Source organism: Spermophilus citellus, assembly GCF_964194105.1.
Source record: "Spermophilus citellus genome assembly, chromosome: 4".
NCBI classification, from domain to species: domain Eukaryota; kingdom Metazoa; phylum Chordata; class Mammalia; order Rodentia; family Sciuridae; genus Spermophilus; species Spermophilus citellus.
The window spans coordinates 204,801,668-204,817,747 of NC_138185.1; the positions used below are offsets into that span (position 1 = coordinate 204,801,668).

The 16,080-nt window shown below is 36.0% G+C and overlaps 1 protein-coding gene across 9 annotated transcripts in view; it reads right to left on the reverse strand.

The window, feature by feature from the left end:
• Window positions 1-16,080, reverse strand: part of DIO2 (iodothyronine deiodinase 2) — a 231,957-nt gene that overhangs the window by 197,273 nt on the left and 18,604 nt on the right. For 5 of the 9 annotated variants that reach the window (XM_081290480.1, XM_081290473.1, XM_081290472.1 and 2 more), the window contains exon 1: window positions 13,585-13,725. The exons of 2 other annotated variants lie outside the window; for them this stretch is intronic. The gene's annotated coding sequence lies outside the window, so the exon portion shown is untranslated. Of the gene's footprint in view, window positions 1-777; window positions 913-13,385; window positions 13,726-16,080 lie in introns of those variants that run through there. 2 more of the 9 variants (XM_081290477.1, XM_081290475.1) reach the window with 2 other exon arrangements.

Below are 16,080 nucleotides of genomic sequence, written 5' to 3' on the forward strand. Positions count from 1 at the left end.
AGTAGCTGATTTTACTTGAACAGCATCTTTTTTAGAATCCCAGATCCCTTTCTAGACCATCAATCCTACCCAGCCTTGTGTACAAACTGCCCAGGTCCCAACAAAGACAGCACCCTTCCCCTGGAGGAGGAGAATTCCATTGAGTGTCATATTGCTCCTGCAGATCTATAGCACTCTGACCTTTGTGGGTTTTTTTTCACTGTGTTCCTATATTGTACATATTTTTAGTTTTATATACATCATAATGTTTGATGCCTCAAATTAAAAAAAAATATATAAAAGAAAAACTTTCCTACTATGGACAGAGTGCTTCTCCCTGACCTAGGCAATCCTTAGAGATAATAAAGGGCTCAGCTGGCAACATGTCTTTGCTGGTCATCCAAAGCTACATCTTCTATATTTAGTGGATCCACCCCTGGAAAGCAATATTTGTCTACCCTGATCATCCCAGGAATCACCCTGATAGTTTAGAGCCCCCTGAATATTAAAACCTACCAATCCCAAACTGTTCAATCTGCCCTGCCTTGCCTTGTCTTTCCCTGGGAAAACTCAGTGAAGGCCATGGCCTAAGGGATCCACTTGCTCCTGCATTCTGCCTCTGCCTTCTGGCATCTTCCCCAAATGGTCCCCCATGGCATGTCATACTTCTTGTCTTAAGGACTATGAATATAATAAAATTTGTTCCCCTAAGCCTCTCCTGTCTCCTCTTGAAGCTGCACCTGATTGATCACATCATTAAAAAACAAAACAGTTTGCCCACATAGTATACGTACAGACCTGTCATCTTCTAAAATCTTCTTCTCTTTCCTCCAAAATAAGTAAACGAATGTGCTTCCTACTTTAGGATTTGATGGGAGAAAGAGGGGATATCTGAAACCATATGTGACATCACGCTTTCTCTTCATGTCATGCCTGGAGAAAAGGAGGACAGTAAAACACCATATCTCTGAGAAAACCTTCTACTTTCCCAAGAACTTAGCCAAGTTAAGGGAACAGGGAGAACAAGTCTGGGCCAGAAGGTCCAGATAAGTATTATCTTGGAGGACAATGGATTTCTCTCTTGTATTTAAGAAAAGTTAATGTTATCTGTAGAAAGATGCTTTCTTGCTTGCTGCCAAGTTCCTGGGGGTGCTGGTCACACAATGTGTCAAAGCAAGCTAAACTAATGATATCACTGTCTCTGTAACTTAGTAACCAAAGCTATAAAACTCTCCTCCATGTGGTGACTGGTGTGGAACAGAGCCCTGGAGGGAGGGAAGTACTTGTCCAGTTGGCTGCCACTGGACAAAATGTCAAGAGGGATGAAGGGGCTATTTTCTGGTGAGAGGAATCATGTGAAACAGAGGCGCACCTGTCCAGCCTGTCACCACTGGACTTTCTGGAGAAACACCTGTCTAGCCCGTTGCCACTGGATCTTCCCCATAAGCATTTTTCAATAAACCTTATATCTCACACCATCTCTGGGTGTTTGGTTTTTTTTTGTTTTGTTTTTGTTTTTTGTTTTGATTCTTCAGGAACCTATCCCTGTGGCCTAGCACAATTGGGCTATGGAGAGTACACATCTTAAGGTCCCATCTCACCCAGAACATTTGGTTCTTTGCACAACAGAATACATTCTTACTTTACCTGACTTCTCTAGATACTGCCCATTTAAAATAACTCCACATATTACATCAGTATTCATTTTTTGATCTTGTTTGTGTTTGATCTTGTTCTTAAGCAGTTTGGCTATATAAGGTTGCACAGTAGATATTTATACTATATCTCTATAAATTTGCTTTATTACATTTTTATCTCACTAATTGGAATCTAATATTTTCAAGCCCAAGAACTTCCCAAGTCCAGCACAGCACTGACATTTTGAAATTCAATAAATATTAGCAAAGGAGCTAATCTTTTACATGTTTCCATTCCTTATTAAGGAACTTGGGGTACCAGTGTAGATGCCTTGACAAGAAACTCTGGAATTTTTAAAAGGCATAGATTTTGCTAAAAAGTGAGTGAAATTTCATTAAAGGTATTATCCCTATAATACATGCTAAGAGATAAATTATATATACACATGAAGTCTCTGACTTTGAAATGTCACATTTAGAAACTGCTCTTACAGAGTTCCTTGGAAAGTAATTCTAAAATCAAGTACAGTCTAGGAGCTAGGGCTGTGGCTCAGTGGTGGAGAGCTTGCCTAGTATGTACATGGCACTGGGTTTGATCCTCAGCACCACATTAAAAAATAAATAAAATAAAGGTATAATGTCTATCTACAACTAAGAATATATATATATATATATATATATATATATATATATATATATATATTTAAATCTACCACAGTACAGTGTGAGGACCATTTATCTCTATTGCTTTTTTTTTTTAACAAAATGTCATTTGTTATTTAGTGATCCTTAAATAGCAATTCATCTCATAGTAAACTCTAATAGCACAAAAGCTTAGACTATCTACAGTTAACAAGCATTATCTTTTCCTGTCTCATCCAACACAGATTTTTATGAATTTTCTTTTGGCCCCTTTCATATTATTTTGCATGCTCCTCCCTAACCCTTCTGGAACCAGCTTCGTCCTTGTCCTTATGTCTCCTGCCTCTGCAAAGTGTCTAGACACACCTAACTTCTCAACTTTTTTGTAGTATCTAGTTGCAAAATTTTATTATCACTGCCTGTGATGATTGTTCAGACAAGCTGAAGGTATTCCTTCAGTCTAGGAAGCTAAAAGTTTTACTAAGTATATTTATTCACCAAACCCTAAAATATTTAAACAATATCTGCAAAGGCCAAAGTTCCTCATACTCCTTCCTCTTCCTCAGATACAAAGGGAAAAAAAAACAGGAATATCTTTGACAATCAGTCTCCATGGGAGTAATGAGTATAAAATAAAATTGAATAAACAGAACATAAAAAGATAATCTTATCACATGGCATCCTTATGTATATATAGTTATTTATATCATAAAAACATTTAAAAACACAATTGAAATATCCTTGATTCAATGGAGAATTTTAAGAATAAATAATTTGTTGCAAAGAGATATATAATCATTTAGATATTTTCTCTAAGCATCTTCAGGTGGATTGGGCTGTGCTGGGTCCTATGCAAGATGCGCCCCCCCCAAAAAAAAAATTAGCTTCTGCCCTCAAGAAGCTGATGATTCCACAGGGAGAGTAAAGAGAATAAAAAGTAAATTAGAAAAATCATACTGATAGGTTTTTGACCCAGATAAGCTACTTTTAGGATAGCAACCTATATGATCATGTATATAACTACATGGATTTATAGAATATTTTTAAAATTACTAAACTTAACAAAAAAGAATTTCAAAAGATGTAATAGAATGGCATGCAGTTATGTGTAAAATATTATTTAATATCACGGAGAAGTGTTTGTGGTTTACTGGGCAGGGAATTAGTCCAAAAATTAGTAAAATTAGTATGATTCTCCTGGGTATTAAAAATATATACAAAAGGCCACCTACATAAAATCCATAATTAACATCATATTTAATGGAGAATATTAGAAATATGACAGGGATGTCTGCTCTTGCCTCTTCTATTCAATATTGTAAGTCTTAGCCAGAGCACTTGGGCAAGAAAATTAAATAAGTGGCATCCAAATTGGAAAAGAAGATGTTAAAGTATCTCTATTTGTAGATGACATATTCATGCACATACAGAATTCCTCTAGGAATCCACTAAGAAACAACTAGGACTAACAACAAATTCAGCAAGGTTACAAGATACAACATCAAAATATAAATATTAATATTATTTCTATACAATAGCAAGTTACAAATCAAAAATGAATTTAATAAAATAATTCCATTTAAAATAGCATCAAAAAAGATAATATACTTATAAATTTTTAAAAGGAAATATAAAACTTATACTCTAAAAACCAAAAAGCATTATTGAAATTAAAAACTTTAAATCATTAGAAAAGCTTTTCATGTTCATAGCTCAGAATGTTTTATTTTTTTAATTTTTAAATTTTTTTCTAATTAGCTATACATGACAGCAGAATGCATTACATTTCATTGCAAAAATGGAGCACAATTTTTCATTTCTCTTGTTGTACACAATGTAGAGTTGCACCAATTGTGCCACCATACAGGGTACCTAGGTAGTGATGTTCATTTTATTCCACCATCTTACTTATCCCCGTGCCCCCTCCACTCTCCTCACCCCTTTGCCCAATACAAAATTACTCCATTCTTCCCATGCCCCCTCCCCCCATTATGGATCAGCATCCACTTAACAGAGAGAATATTCGGCCTTTGATTTTTGGAGATTGGATTACTGCACTTAGCATGATATTCTACAACTCCACCCATTTATCTGAAAACCTACATTGGAGAAAAGTTAGCCTATTCAACAAATGGTGCTGGGAAAACTGGAACTCCATATGCAGAAAAATGAAATTAAATCACCAGGCACAAAACTCAATTCAAAGTGGATCAAGGACCTAGGAATTAGACCAGAGTCACCATGCCTAATAGAAAAAAAAGTAGGCCCAAATCTTCATCATTCAGATTAGGTCCTGACTTCCTTAACCAGACTCCTAAAGTGCAAGAAATAAAAATCATAAATCAATAAATAGGATGGATTCAAACTAAAAAGTTTCTTCTCAGCAAAGGAAATGATCAATAACATGATCCCACAGAGTGAGAGAACATCTTTACTATACGCACATCAGATAGAGCACTAATTTCCAGGATATATAAAGAACTCAAAAAACTTAACACCAAAAATAACCCAATTAATAAATGGACTAAGGAATTGAACAGACACTTCTCATAAGAAGAAATACAATTGATCAACAAATATATGAGAAAACATTCAACATCTCTAGCAATTAGAGCAATGCAAATCAAAACAACTCTAAGATTTCATCTCACTCCAGTCAGAATGGCAATTATCAAGAATATAAGCAACAATAAATGTTGGTGAGGATGTGTAGGAAAATGTACACTTATGCATTGTTGGTGGCACAGCAAATTGGTGCAGTTACTCTGGAGAGCAGTATTGAGATTCCTTAGAAAATTTAGAATGGACTCACCATTTGACCCAGCTATCCCATTCCTCGGTCTATATCCAAAGGACTTAAAATCAGCATACTATAGTGACACAGTCCCATCAATGTTTATAGCAGCTCAATTCCCAATAGATAAACTGTGGACCCAACTTAGATGCCCTTCAATGGATGAATGGATAAAGACTGTGGTATATATACACAATGGAATACTAATCAGCATTAAAAGAAAATAAATTTATGGCTGAGAATATTTAATTTTGTTACAATGAAAATATTCTCCAAATTGATCTACAAATTTAATTCAATACCTATCAAAATAATAGCTGATTTATTTGTAGAAATGGACAAATTAATCCTATAATTCAAATTGAAAGATAAAGAATGCAGAATAGCTGAAATACTCATGAAAAAGAGACAAAATTAAAGGTTCTATATTCCCCAATTTAAAAATTTACAAAGCTTCAGTAATCAATTCAATGCAATACTGGATTAGGATAATCCTATCAGCAGGTGGAATAGAATTGAAAGTCCTAAAATAAGTCTTTATATTTGTGGCAACGATTTCATATATGTGTGCTAAGGGTCAGACCCCCTACCTCACACCATATATAAAAATTAACTTAAAAGGAAACAAAGACCTGGGGCTGGGGTTGTGGCTCAGCAGTAGAGTGCTTGCCTAGTGTGTGTAAGGTTCTGGGTTCTATCTTCAGCACCACATAAAAATAAATAAATAAAATAAGGGTATAGTTTCCAAATACAACTAAAAAAATATTCAAAAAGAATGAAACAAAGACCTGAATTTAAGAGCCTGAACTATGAAACTCTTAGAGAAAATCACAGGTATAAATCTTCATGACCTTGGATTAGGCAATTACTTAATAATTATGTCACTAGAAGCAAAAGAGCAGCAACATAAAGTAGATAAATTGTATATCTATCATCCTATTTTTTGTTTTCTGTTTTTCCTTTGTTTTCTTTTTCTTGTCTTCCATTGTTTTTAACAGCTTTTAGAAAACAATTTTAATTTATCTGTAGCATTTTTTTCTAGCTTACCTTCTCATTTAGCTTTCTTAGTGGTGTGTGTGTGTGTGTGTGTGTGTGTGTGTGTGTGTGTGTGTGTTTAGTAGTCTGCTTGGTGTGGTCATTTTATCAGTTTAACTGAAGTTCAAAGACCTGACCTTGCTTATTATCTCTTTTTTCCTCCCCTGCTTATAATTGCCATAATATTTTCTCTATGTATACTTAGAGTTATGCCAGGCATCACTATGATTTTTGTTTCAACCATCAAAAATAATTTTTAAAACTCTAAGAAACAAAGAAAAGCCTACCTTATTTATCTATAGATTTTCTTTCCATGTTCTTTCTTCTTCCTAATGATCCAAACTCTTCGGTCATTTTCTTTCTGTTTTAAGAATTCTTTAAATTCATTACCTTAGGGTAGTTCAATAGGCAACAAATTCTTAGTTTTCCTTCATCTGAAAAGTCCTTGATTTCTTCCTTCAATCTTGAAGTCGGTTTTCTCAGGATATATGATTTAGAGTTGACAGTTCTTTTCCTTTAGCATTTGGAAAATATCATACCACTGTCTTCTGCCCTTCCTGGTTTCTAATGAGAAATTCACTGTCATTCAAATTATTTTCCCTATAGGTAAGGTGTCATTGCTTTTCTACTGTTTTCAACATTTGCTCTTTACATTTTGGTCTTCAGAAGTTTAATAATGATGTACCTTGGAATACAAGCATTTCTTTAGGGTTTTTTTTTTTTTTCTTGTTTGAGATTTTCCCAAATTCTTAAATCTGTAAGTTTATGTCTCTTGTCAAAATTGGGAAATTTTCGGTCATTTATTTCCTGGGGACTTTTTCAGATATACTTTTTTTCCTCTCCTTCCAGGACTTCAATGAAGTAAATGTTAGATCTATCTTTGGCTGAGATTCTTAAGCCCTGGGAAAAAGCAACAGTTCCTTTGTACTTTAAAGGATCATGGGCTTCTTTGCAGTAACCAAAATGATGCTCACATCTCAGAAAAGTCTACTCAGCTGCAGTTTCCTTACATGATACTTAAAATAGAGGAGTCTCGACAATAATGCAGAGGAAATCTACCACTACTTTTGGTGGTAAAAGTTGGCTTCAAATTTAATTTGACATAATAAATGAAATGAAGCAATATTACGTTTGTACGTTAATTTGTAAAATAGATCATGAACCCCTTATGATAGTTTGTTGTTTTTATTTTATCTAATCTGGCAGGGGAACAGGAACTCTTGGTCCCAAAACGATTATACTTCTTCTTTCCTTGTTCCTTTATTCTAACTTATTCATTTAATTCACAGATCACTGTAGCTGTCCATAATAACTGAATGCATAGCTTTAAAAAAAAAAACTAAAATTAGCCAGCTTTTTTTTTTCTTTTTACACAACTGGCATGACAGCTTCAACTGACACTGGAACTTCTTCAATCTGGGCCCCAGTTTTCAAAGGAAATTTATCAAAGGTAACATGGGATTCAAGTGTGATGTTTCCTTCACCTTGCACTGGAATGTCACCTGTGACTTTAATGATAAGAATTCCTCCTTTTATGCTCTTGAATGCCTCTGTGGTCTGGGAAATACAGACATCACCCAGGCAGCATGGATCTACTTTCATAGTTTTACAAAAATAGTAGACATTATTGGTTCTACCTAAGGTTTCTTGTATGTCATCTTCTTCCTAAGGCTGCATTTTCTATTGCTTCTTATAGGGTCCTCCTGAGACTCCCATCCTCCTCTTCTACTGATGACATTTTTGAGCTATTTGTTGTTCTCATTTGTCCAATTGCTTTCTTCATTTTTAATTTAGAAATATGTTGAGTGCCTAGTAACTACAAATATTCTCTTGATTCTTAGGTCTTTGTGTTAAGACTGTCTGTCTCCTTGAAGCCAGACCCATATAATCTCTCCTTCTACATACTGAAGTCTTGCCTAGGATGTATACATCAGATGTCAACAGTAGGTCTCAAAGTGAGGTCTTTGAGCCAGCGGCATAAGCATCACCTGGGGACTTGTTAGAAATTCAAATTCTGGAGCCCAAGATTCTGAAATTGTTTATTAAAAACCCTTAGTTCTCCAGATGAAAAAAAAAAAGAAAAAAAAAAGTTCTCCAGATGATTCTGAAATACACTAAAACTGGAGAGTACATGTTCTAATGCAGTGGTTTTCAAAACTCACCTGTCCATTTTGTGTGCATGCATGTGTGTGTGAGTGTGTGTTATGGGCTGAATGGGTGCCTTAAAAAACTATGTTGAAGTTCTGTCCTCCAATGTGATGATATTTGCAAGTGAAGCCTATTTAAGTTTAGTTGAGGTCATGAGAATGAAACCCCATGATGGAATTCGTATCCTTGTATGAGGATAGAGAGAAAACAGAGCTCTCTTTCTCCTTTCTGAGAATTCAGAGGAAAAGTAGCTGTTTATGGGCCAGAAAAAGGAGCTATCATCAAGAACAGAATCTGCTGGCACCTTGATCTTGTATTTACCAACCTCTATAACTGCGAGAAGCAACTCCATGTTGTTTTAAGTCACCCAAATTATAGCATGTTATAGAGCCTGATGAGTTTAACATGGTCTGTGGGAACATACATACACATACCCACACACATGTGCAAACATGTATATATCATATCAATCCTATCCTCAGAGAACTGGATTTATTTGCACTGCATGAACACTGGCTTCTCCTGAACTCAAGGGAACTCTCCTGAAGTCAAGTCTCAGACATCCTAGCTTTTCTAAATCTGAGGAACAGATTGGTGTTCCAAAGTTCACAGATTTTTTACTGTCCCTCGGAGCAGTACATCATTACTCAGTTCTCCCCATCTGTCCTTAGCTTTGGAGACAGTGTTGCTAAAGTAAAAAAGGAGCCAGATACACAGATTTCGTTCATATCCCAGTGAGTTTGAACAAGACACTGATATTCTTAGTCTCGTTTTCTCATCCAAAAGAAAAAAAGGAGTGGGGTGGAGGGGGTGAATAATACCTATTCCCTAGATAATAAGACTAGGATTCAATTCCAGTCAATCAGGGTGATAAATTTAAAATTCAAGCATAATACATAGAGTTAAGTGCATGCCAGTTATCTTTTATAATAAGTAGGCATTCCTCTCAAAGATCATATTCTAAATTTAAAGCCTTCGCCGAAATTCATAATGATAACAAAATAAAACAAGGTGTACGTTTATCATTTCTGACATGTGCATATTAAAGCAATAGAACGCAAAGCATTTTTTTTCTTTTTTAGAGAATAATCTTCCCTCAATGATACACACACAGAATATTCACTAATATATGCTATTAACCTAGACGCCCCAGTTACAAAATATCAGTGAAAACAAGACCTAAAATGATTAGTTTTAATAAAGGGTTTTAATAAAGTATCTGAGACATGTTAGAAAAAAAAACAACAACACAATGCTGTGAGATAATCTTGCTCCCTCAGTGAATGAGCACAAGAAACTACGTCTTGCCAGGAGCAGTGGCAGACAACTGGAATCCCAATAGCTCAGGAGGCCGAGACAGGAGGATCGCAGGTTCAAGGCCAGCTTCCACAATTTTGCAAGATCCTAAGTAACTTAGTGAGACCATGTCTCAAAAAATTAAAAAAAAAAAAAAGCTGGGGATGTGGCTCAGTAGCAAATTGCCCCTGGGTTAAATCCTCAGTTTAAAAAAAGAAAGAAAGGAAAAGAAAAAAGAAATAAACTACATCTTATGATTCTGTTTCCTTGAGCTAAAGGAAATCTTGAGTTTTATTCTCTTTCATTTTGTCCTCTCACTTTGCCTCCTCAAAAAGAGACCAGAGGCATTAGGCTACATGCTTAGTGGAAGTAAGTATAAATTACTCTCTTTTATGAAAGATAATTTGGGGGTTTTTAAATACAATTTTTAAAAATCAACGTTTTGAGATGTAATTTTTATACTATAACGCTCGGTTTTAGACGAGAAATTTGACAAGTTTAGATAAAAGTACACAGTTATATAAATAACACACATGCATGATACAGAATATTTCTACCATATCTAAAAGTTTTATCTCTCCTTTGCAATTAACCCATTCCTCCAAATTTCTGATCCTAAAACCTTATATCTGTTTTCTACAACTATCAGTTTCCCTTTTCTAGACGTTCCCATAAGTGGAATCAGTGATAGTCTTCTGCTTCTTGGTTTCTTTTATTTAGTGTCATGGGTTTGAGGACATTTTGTTTGTTTTCAGTTTGGGGTTATGATGGATGAAGTTTCTATGAATGTTCTTATGCTCTCTGATGTGTGAACATATTTTTTTCATTTCTTTGGACACACAGGAGTGGCATTGCTGGATCATATGGTAAAGGTATATTTAACTTTATAAGAAAGAGTCAAACTGTTTGCCAAAGGGACCATCCCATTTGCATTCTCACCGGCAGTGTATGAGTATTGGTAATTCCACGCCTTCACCAACAATCATTATTGTCAGTATTTTCTATTTTAGCAGGTATACTCTTTCTAGTTTCTGGTTGTATTTGAATTTGACATTCCTCTGGTGATGATAATCTTCATGAGGCAGTGTTATCTCCCTTCATTTAGATATTCTCCAGTACTTTTTCCTAGAGTGTAACAGTTTCGAGTATATAGGTCTCGCACATAAATCATAAATTCATCCCTACATACTGTGTTTTTATGCTATTATAAACCACACCTTTAACATCTAAATTACTAATTGCTTGTCACTCACATAAAGAACATAATTTATTTATGTATTGTGACCATATCCTGCAACTTTGATACATTCTTACCAGTCAGCAATGTTTTAGAATTATTCTTAAGATTTCTACATAAATGACAATGTGGCCTGAAAGTATGGAGAACTTCATGCTCTCCTTTCCCAGGAGCCACCCCAGTGCCCTAGTGCACACTTACGTCCTATAACAGCTATTCATTTAACAACTCTTTACCATTACAGCTCTTGAAAAGCTATACCATATTTTATAAGATTCTTTTTAAAAAATTACATCTTTTATACCCCCACATGTGCCAATATACAATAAAAGTGCTATTTTTGACATCATCCTCTCACTGATTTATTTGACACAAGCCTGAGTCCCAGAGTACTGCAGATCATTCACTTCCTACCCATTGCTATTCCTGTGAGCATCCCCTAGCAAGTCTTTTTCATTTTTTAACAGCAGTTCCTTTCCAGAATAAAAATGGAATCCCTTTTTAGTTTTTCTGATTCTGGCAGAACCAACCTTATCACCCATACCTACCTGTTAAACAGAGGCACCTCAGCAGGTTGTTCTGAGCTTCAGTACCACAGAACTCTCCTTCCAGCTTCCAGGTTTTAAAATACCTAAATTCTTCCCCCAAGCCTAAGAGCGGCCTCTGCTTCCTGCAATTGCTACCTCCAAGATACCTCTTTTTTGCTTTTGCTTTTTATATAAATAATAACTTTAGATATTATTAACAATTCCTAAGTTAAATGATTTTCTTCATCATTATTGTTTGGGGTGGATCCTGCGTGATAAGGTCAGTGATATTAGGAGTAGACTTTTGCCAGGTGACCACCAAACTGTCTTTGAGGATTAATTTGCCCATTTCTTGGGCTCATCTGAATATTGAGCTACCAATCATCAGTGGGAAGTGGGTTAATTGCATGCTGGCTTATGATTTATCCAAATTTCCCCAGGACAGGGGATTACAATAACCAAAACACTCCTAAAGAAAAATAATAAAAGATTAAGGAAAATGATGAGTTATAATTATACAAGAAAATCTTCTAAAGTGCTCTTGGAGATTTTTAAAAACAGCTTTATTAAAGTATAAAGTGCAATAGCTGTATGTATTTCAAGTGTACAATTTGCTAAGGTCTGACACATGTCCACTTGTGGAACCATTTCCTTCCAAAAGCCCCTTATGCTTCTTTGGAATGCTTCCCCCATCCTGTTTCTAGGCAACCATTAATCTACTTTGTGTCAACTTCCATTGATTTTTATATTTCTAGAATTTAATATAAATTCAATTATGCAGAATGTCCTCTTTTGTCTGGCTTCTTTTAGTGCATATAATTATTTTAAAACTCAATACACATCACAGGTATCTCTAGTTCTTTCCTTTGGTTGCTGGTAGTAATCCCAAGTGAGGTTTAAAATGGCAACCTGGTGAAAATAGGAAAAACAAAGACCAGGGAGATGACCTGGAAACCTACACACCAACAGACCTTCATGCATTTTTTTAGGGTGGTCGTGATTTTACTGTCCCTCCTTAGAAAGACAGGGTTTGAATGAACCAAATTGTTTTTGAAGAACTTGCGGCTTCATACTCTTTCCCTTTTGCAGACTATTTAGCTAAACAGAGAATATAACTGCAAAACTGAAGCTTTGAATATAGTTTCCCAGAGGCTGCATGGGCTTTCCTTTATACCCTTGACATAAACCATACCCCTGTGCACCAGTTAGCTGATATGAGCTTTTGATCACAATTAAGAATTGATGGGTAGGTCAGCCCTTGTTCAAGCTTCTGTAAGAAAATCAGTTCAAAGGCAAGTTGACCAAAGATCTGGAAAGAGGACACAAGAAGTAAAACATATAATTCACTCCAGGGTTGTAAAAATGATAGCAAATAATTTACTGGAGTGTTTTTCTACGTACTTAACATTAATATCAGAGTTTTTATATGTGATTTCTCATTTTATCCTTAAATCCCGATGACAATGATGCTCTTATTTATTCTGATTTCATACAGAGGAAACATACTTGGAAACAGTCAAATCAGAGTTATTTAAATGGCAGAACAGAAAAGAGCCTAGGTACAAACTGACTCTAGAGACAAATAGACTGTGGTGTGAATTTTGACCCTGCTGCTTTGTAGTGCCAGGTTTCCTTGCTGATTAAAAAGATATCCCTAAAATAAAACAAAGGTACCAGCTCACAAGGTTGTTGTGTGGCTTACATGATACAATGCATGCAAGGGGCTTAGCAGAGTGCCTGGCACAGAGTAAAAAACAAATAGTAGCTATAATAATAATTATTATTATCATCATCATCATGACCAAGCAACAATACTTTCAACCATTTACTCTGAGTCAATTACTGAAAGGTAAAATGTTTCCAAACCTAATAATCAAAGATAAGCCTGCATCATTTCTAAATACTGAATATTTAGGAAGCAAGGGGGATTAATGCTGAAATGCATTCTGATTTTCCACCCAAAGTGTTCATTTATGCTCTATTACTAAGCTTATTTCCTGACAACATATTAAAATAACCACTCATTTTCTTTACAACAAATCCATAGAGAAACACACCTAGTATTTTAATCCAGTAACAAATGTGCTTACCATATGGGCATTATCTGAGAGTTAGCAACTTGACTCCTTGATCTCCTTGATCAACAATCCCTGCTTTACTTTGCTTAGTTTGTTCAACTCTTATTTCTTTTATTTTCCTCAGCACATAATAAGTGATAAATGTTCCCGCTGCAACCTGCTTCACAGCATAGCTGTGAGCTTGCCAAGGCACACACACAAAAAGTCTCACCGGGCAGAGATGAAAAGGAGAGAACAGAGAAAGGCTGCCTATGGCATTCTGGAATTCTTTATGGCTAGGGAAAGCACGAAAGCTTGCTCTTGAGTACACAGGCAACCCATGTAATTCACAGTGTCAGGGCTTCTCTCCTCAACATCTGATCCTATCCAAAGGTTATAGGCTCTTATCTCAGATAAGGTTGGGACCACTAGCTTGTCACATGCACTTGCACGCCACATGACAAAATTAGCCTTGCCAGTTGCATCTGTCTCTCCACTTCCATTCCAGTTCAGGATTAGTGCAATGACCTTTTCTAATTTGATGGCACAAATTACTGTCTGGAGTCTTATTCTGAATTGTTGCTACCAATCATATGACTGTAAGAAAATACTCCAAGCTGTTAGCACCCGGCAGCTGGGAGAGGAAACCGAGGTAGGAATACTTGTTCTATAAAGTCATCCTTGGCTCTGGGTAGCAGAACAGAACTGGAAACACTGTCTAGCCCTGTGGGAAAATAAAGACAAGAGTTTGGCTGTTGGCACTCATACATAGCCATCGAGTCCTTCTCAAATACCTATTATATGGAAGATGGTTTTATTGATTGTAGCCTCCTCTTGGATACAAGAAAGAGCTGGGAAGGACCTTAGTCTAGACCCACTATCTCTTTATATTATTGCCCTGGTCATCTGCATTTAGGATTCATCACATCACTTGCCTGTCCCTCCTTCAGTAATAGCTCTCTGATGCACATAAACACAGATCTGCCATAGCATCCATCAATACTGTGTTGTATGTTTTGTTTACTCATGTTTCATTTCATCATAAGGACTATCTCAACACTGTCTATAGTCTCCTCCCAACTCTTACTTCTTCAGTCAGTGAACTGACCTTATACTTCACAGAGAAAACCAAGCCTTTCTAATAATACCCTCCCAACAACCTTCCTCAACAAGGGTTGGGTGGTCTTTCCAAAAGATCACACCTCATCTCTGCTGTAGACCCTGTTGTAGTCATGTGTTCCTCCTACCCTAACCCAATGGATGGCCCCATCTCATGATTTCCTGTTCAACTTTGTTCTCTCTGTGGTCTCCTTGCCATCCATATTTAAACATTCTCAAGTAAGTCCATATTTTGAAAACATTCTTCAACTCTTTATTTCCTCAGTCAGCTGCCTCTCAACATTTTAAAATTCACCATCACTATTTCTGTTTTTCCTTCTCGCTCTGCTTCCTTGGTCCTTCAGAATGTTGTCTCCACTCCATTACAATCCCCCTGAAACAACTGTTGCCAAGTCACCAATGACTTCTAGGTTTCCACATTTAGTTGGCTTTGCTCTGCTGACCTGTCTTCTCTGTGGTATTAACACACTGTTCCTATCTGAAATGTTCTCTGTTCTCGGTTTCAGGAAGCTAGGTTCCTGGTTTTCTCCTACCACAGACATGTCCACCTCTTCTCAAGTTCCTTGACTCATCCTGCTCTATGCATAACTTAGCTCTGGGCTCTGTTCTCTGGTCAAATCATAAACTCTTCCTAGATGACCCCAACTGTTCTACACAACTTTGTTTACTAGAAATCTTCCAACCAATCCAAATTGACTTTGCTGCTAGACTTCTTTGAGATCCATAACTACATATCTTTAACTATATATTCACCTTGACCCATATTTTTCAAAGGATCCTTAAATCTGACTTATCCAAACAATCTCATTCTATAACACCACCAAAATGGATCTTCTAAATATATACCATCAAAAACCACTACTACATATCCAGTTGCTCACACAAAAAACTAGAGAACTATTCTTGACAGTCCTCCTCCTTTAACTGCTGTATCCAATCAACTTCCACATTCTTTCTAGTAGAAAGAATCTGCATTTTCCTTTAGTCATGTTATGTAAAAGGAACTTCTGCTCCTCAGAGAGAATTATGTAAGAAGAACACTTCCAGTCTCATTGAATTCTTCCTCTCCTTACCCTTCTCTTTTTTCTCCTCAGGGGAGAAAGAATGAATTACCTTAATGGGGAGTTTGGAAAGAGCCAGATCATTCTGTTTTGCATCTTTTTGCTGGTCATCCTCTAACAATGAGTGCCTTCCAAAACATATAGAAAGGACCTTAACCCCCCAAAAAAGAACAAAATTCTTATATTGTCAACTATAAAACATTGTTGAGGAAAATCTAAAAAAGATCTAAATAGAGAGAAAGATATCTCATTTTCACAGATCAGAAGGTTTAATATTACTAAGATTAATCTCCAGATTCATGGCACGCCCTGTGAAATCCAAGCTGGCACCTCTGTAGAAAATGACAAGCTGACACTAAAATTTATACGGAAATGCAAGTGAGGTAATAATCTTGAGAAAGAGGAACTAGCGTTCACAGTTTTAAATTGAAAGTTGGAAGAGTCATTCTTCCTAATTTCAAAATTTAATAAAGAGCTACAGTAATCAAGACAGTGTGGTACTGGCACAAGGAGAGATGGATAGATAAACTGAATAGAACTAAGAATTC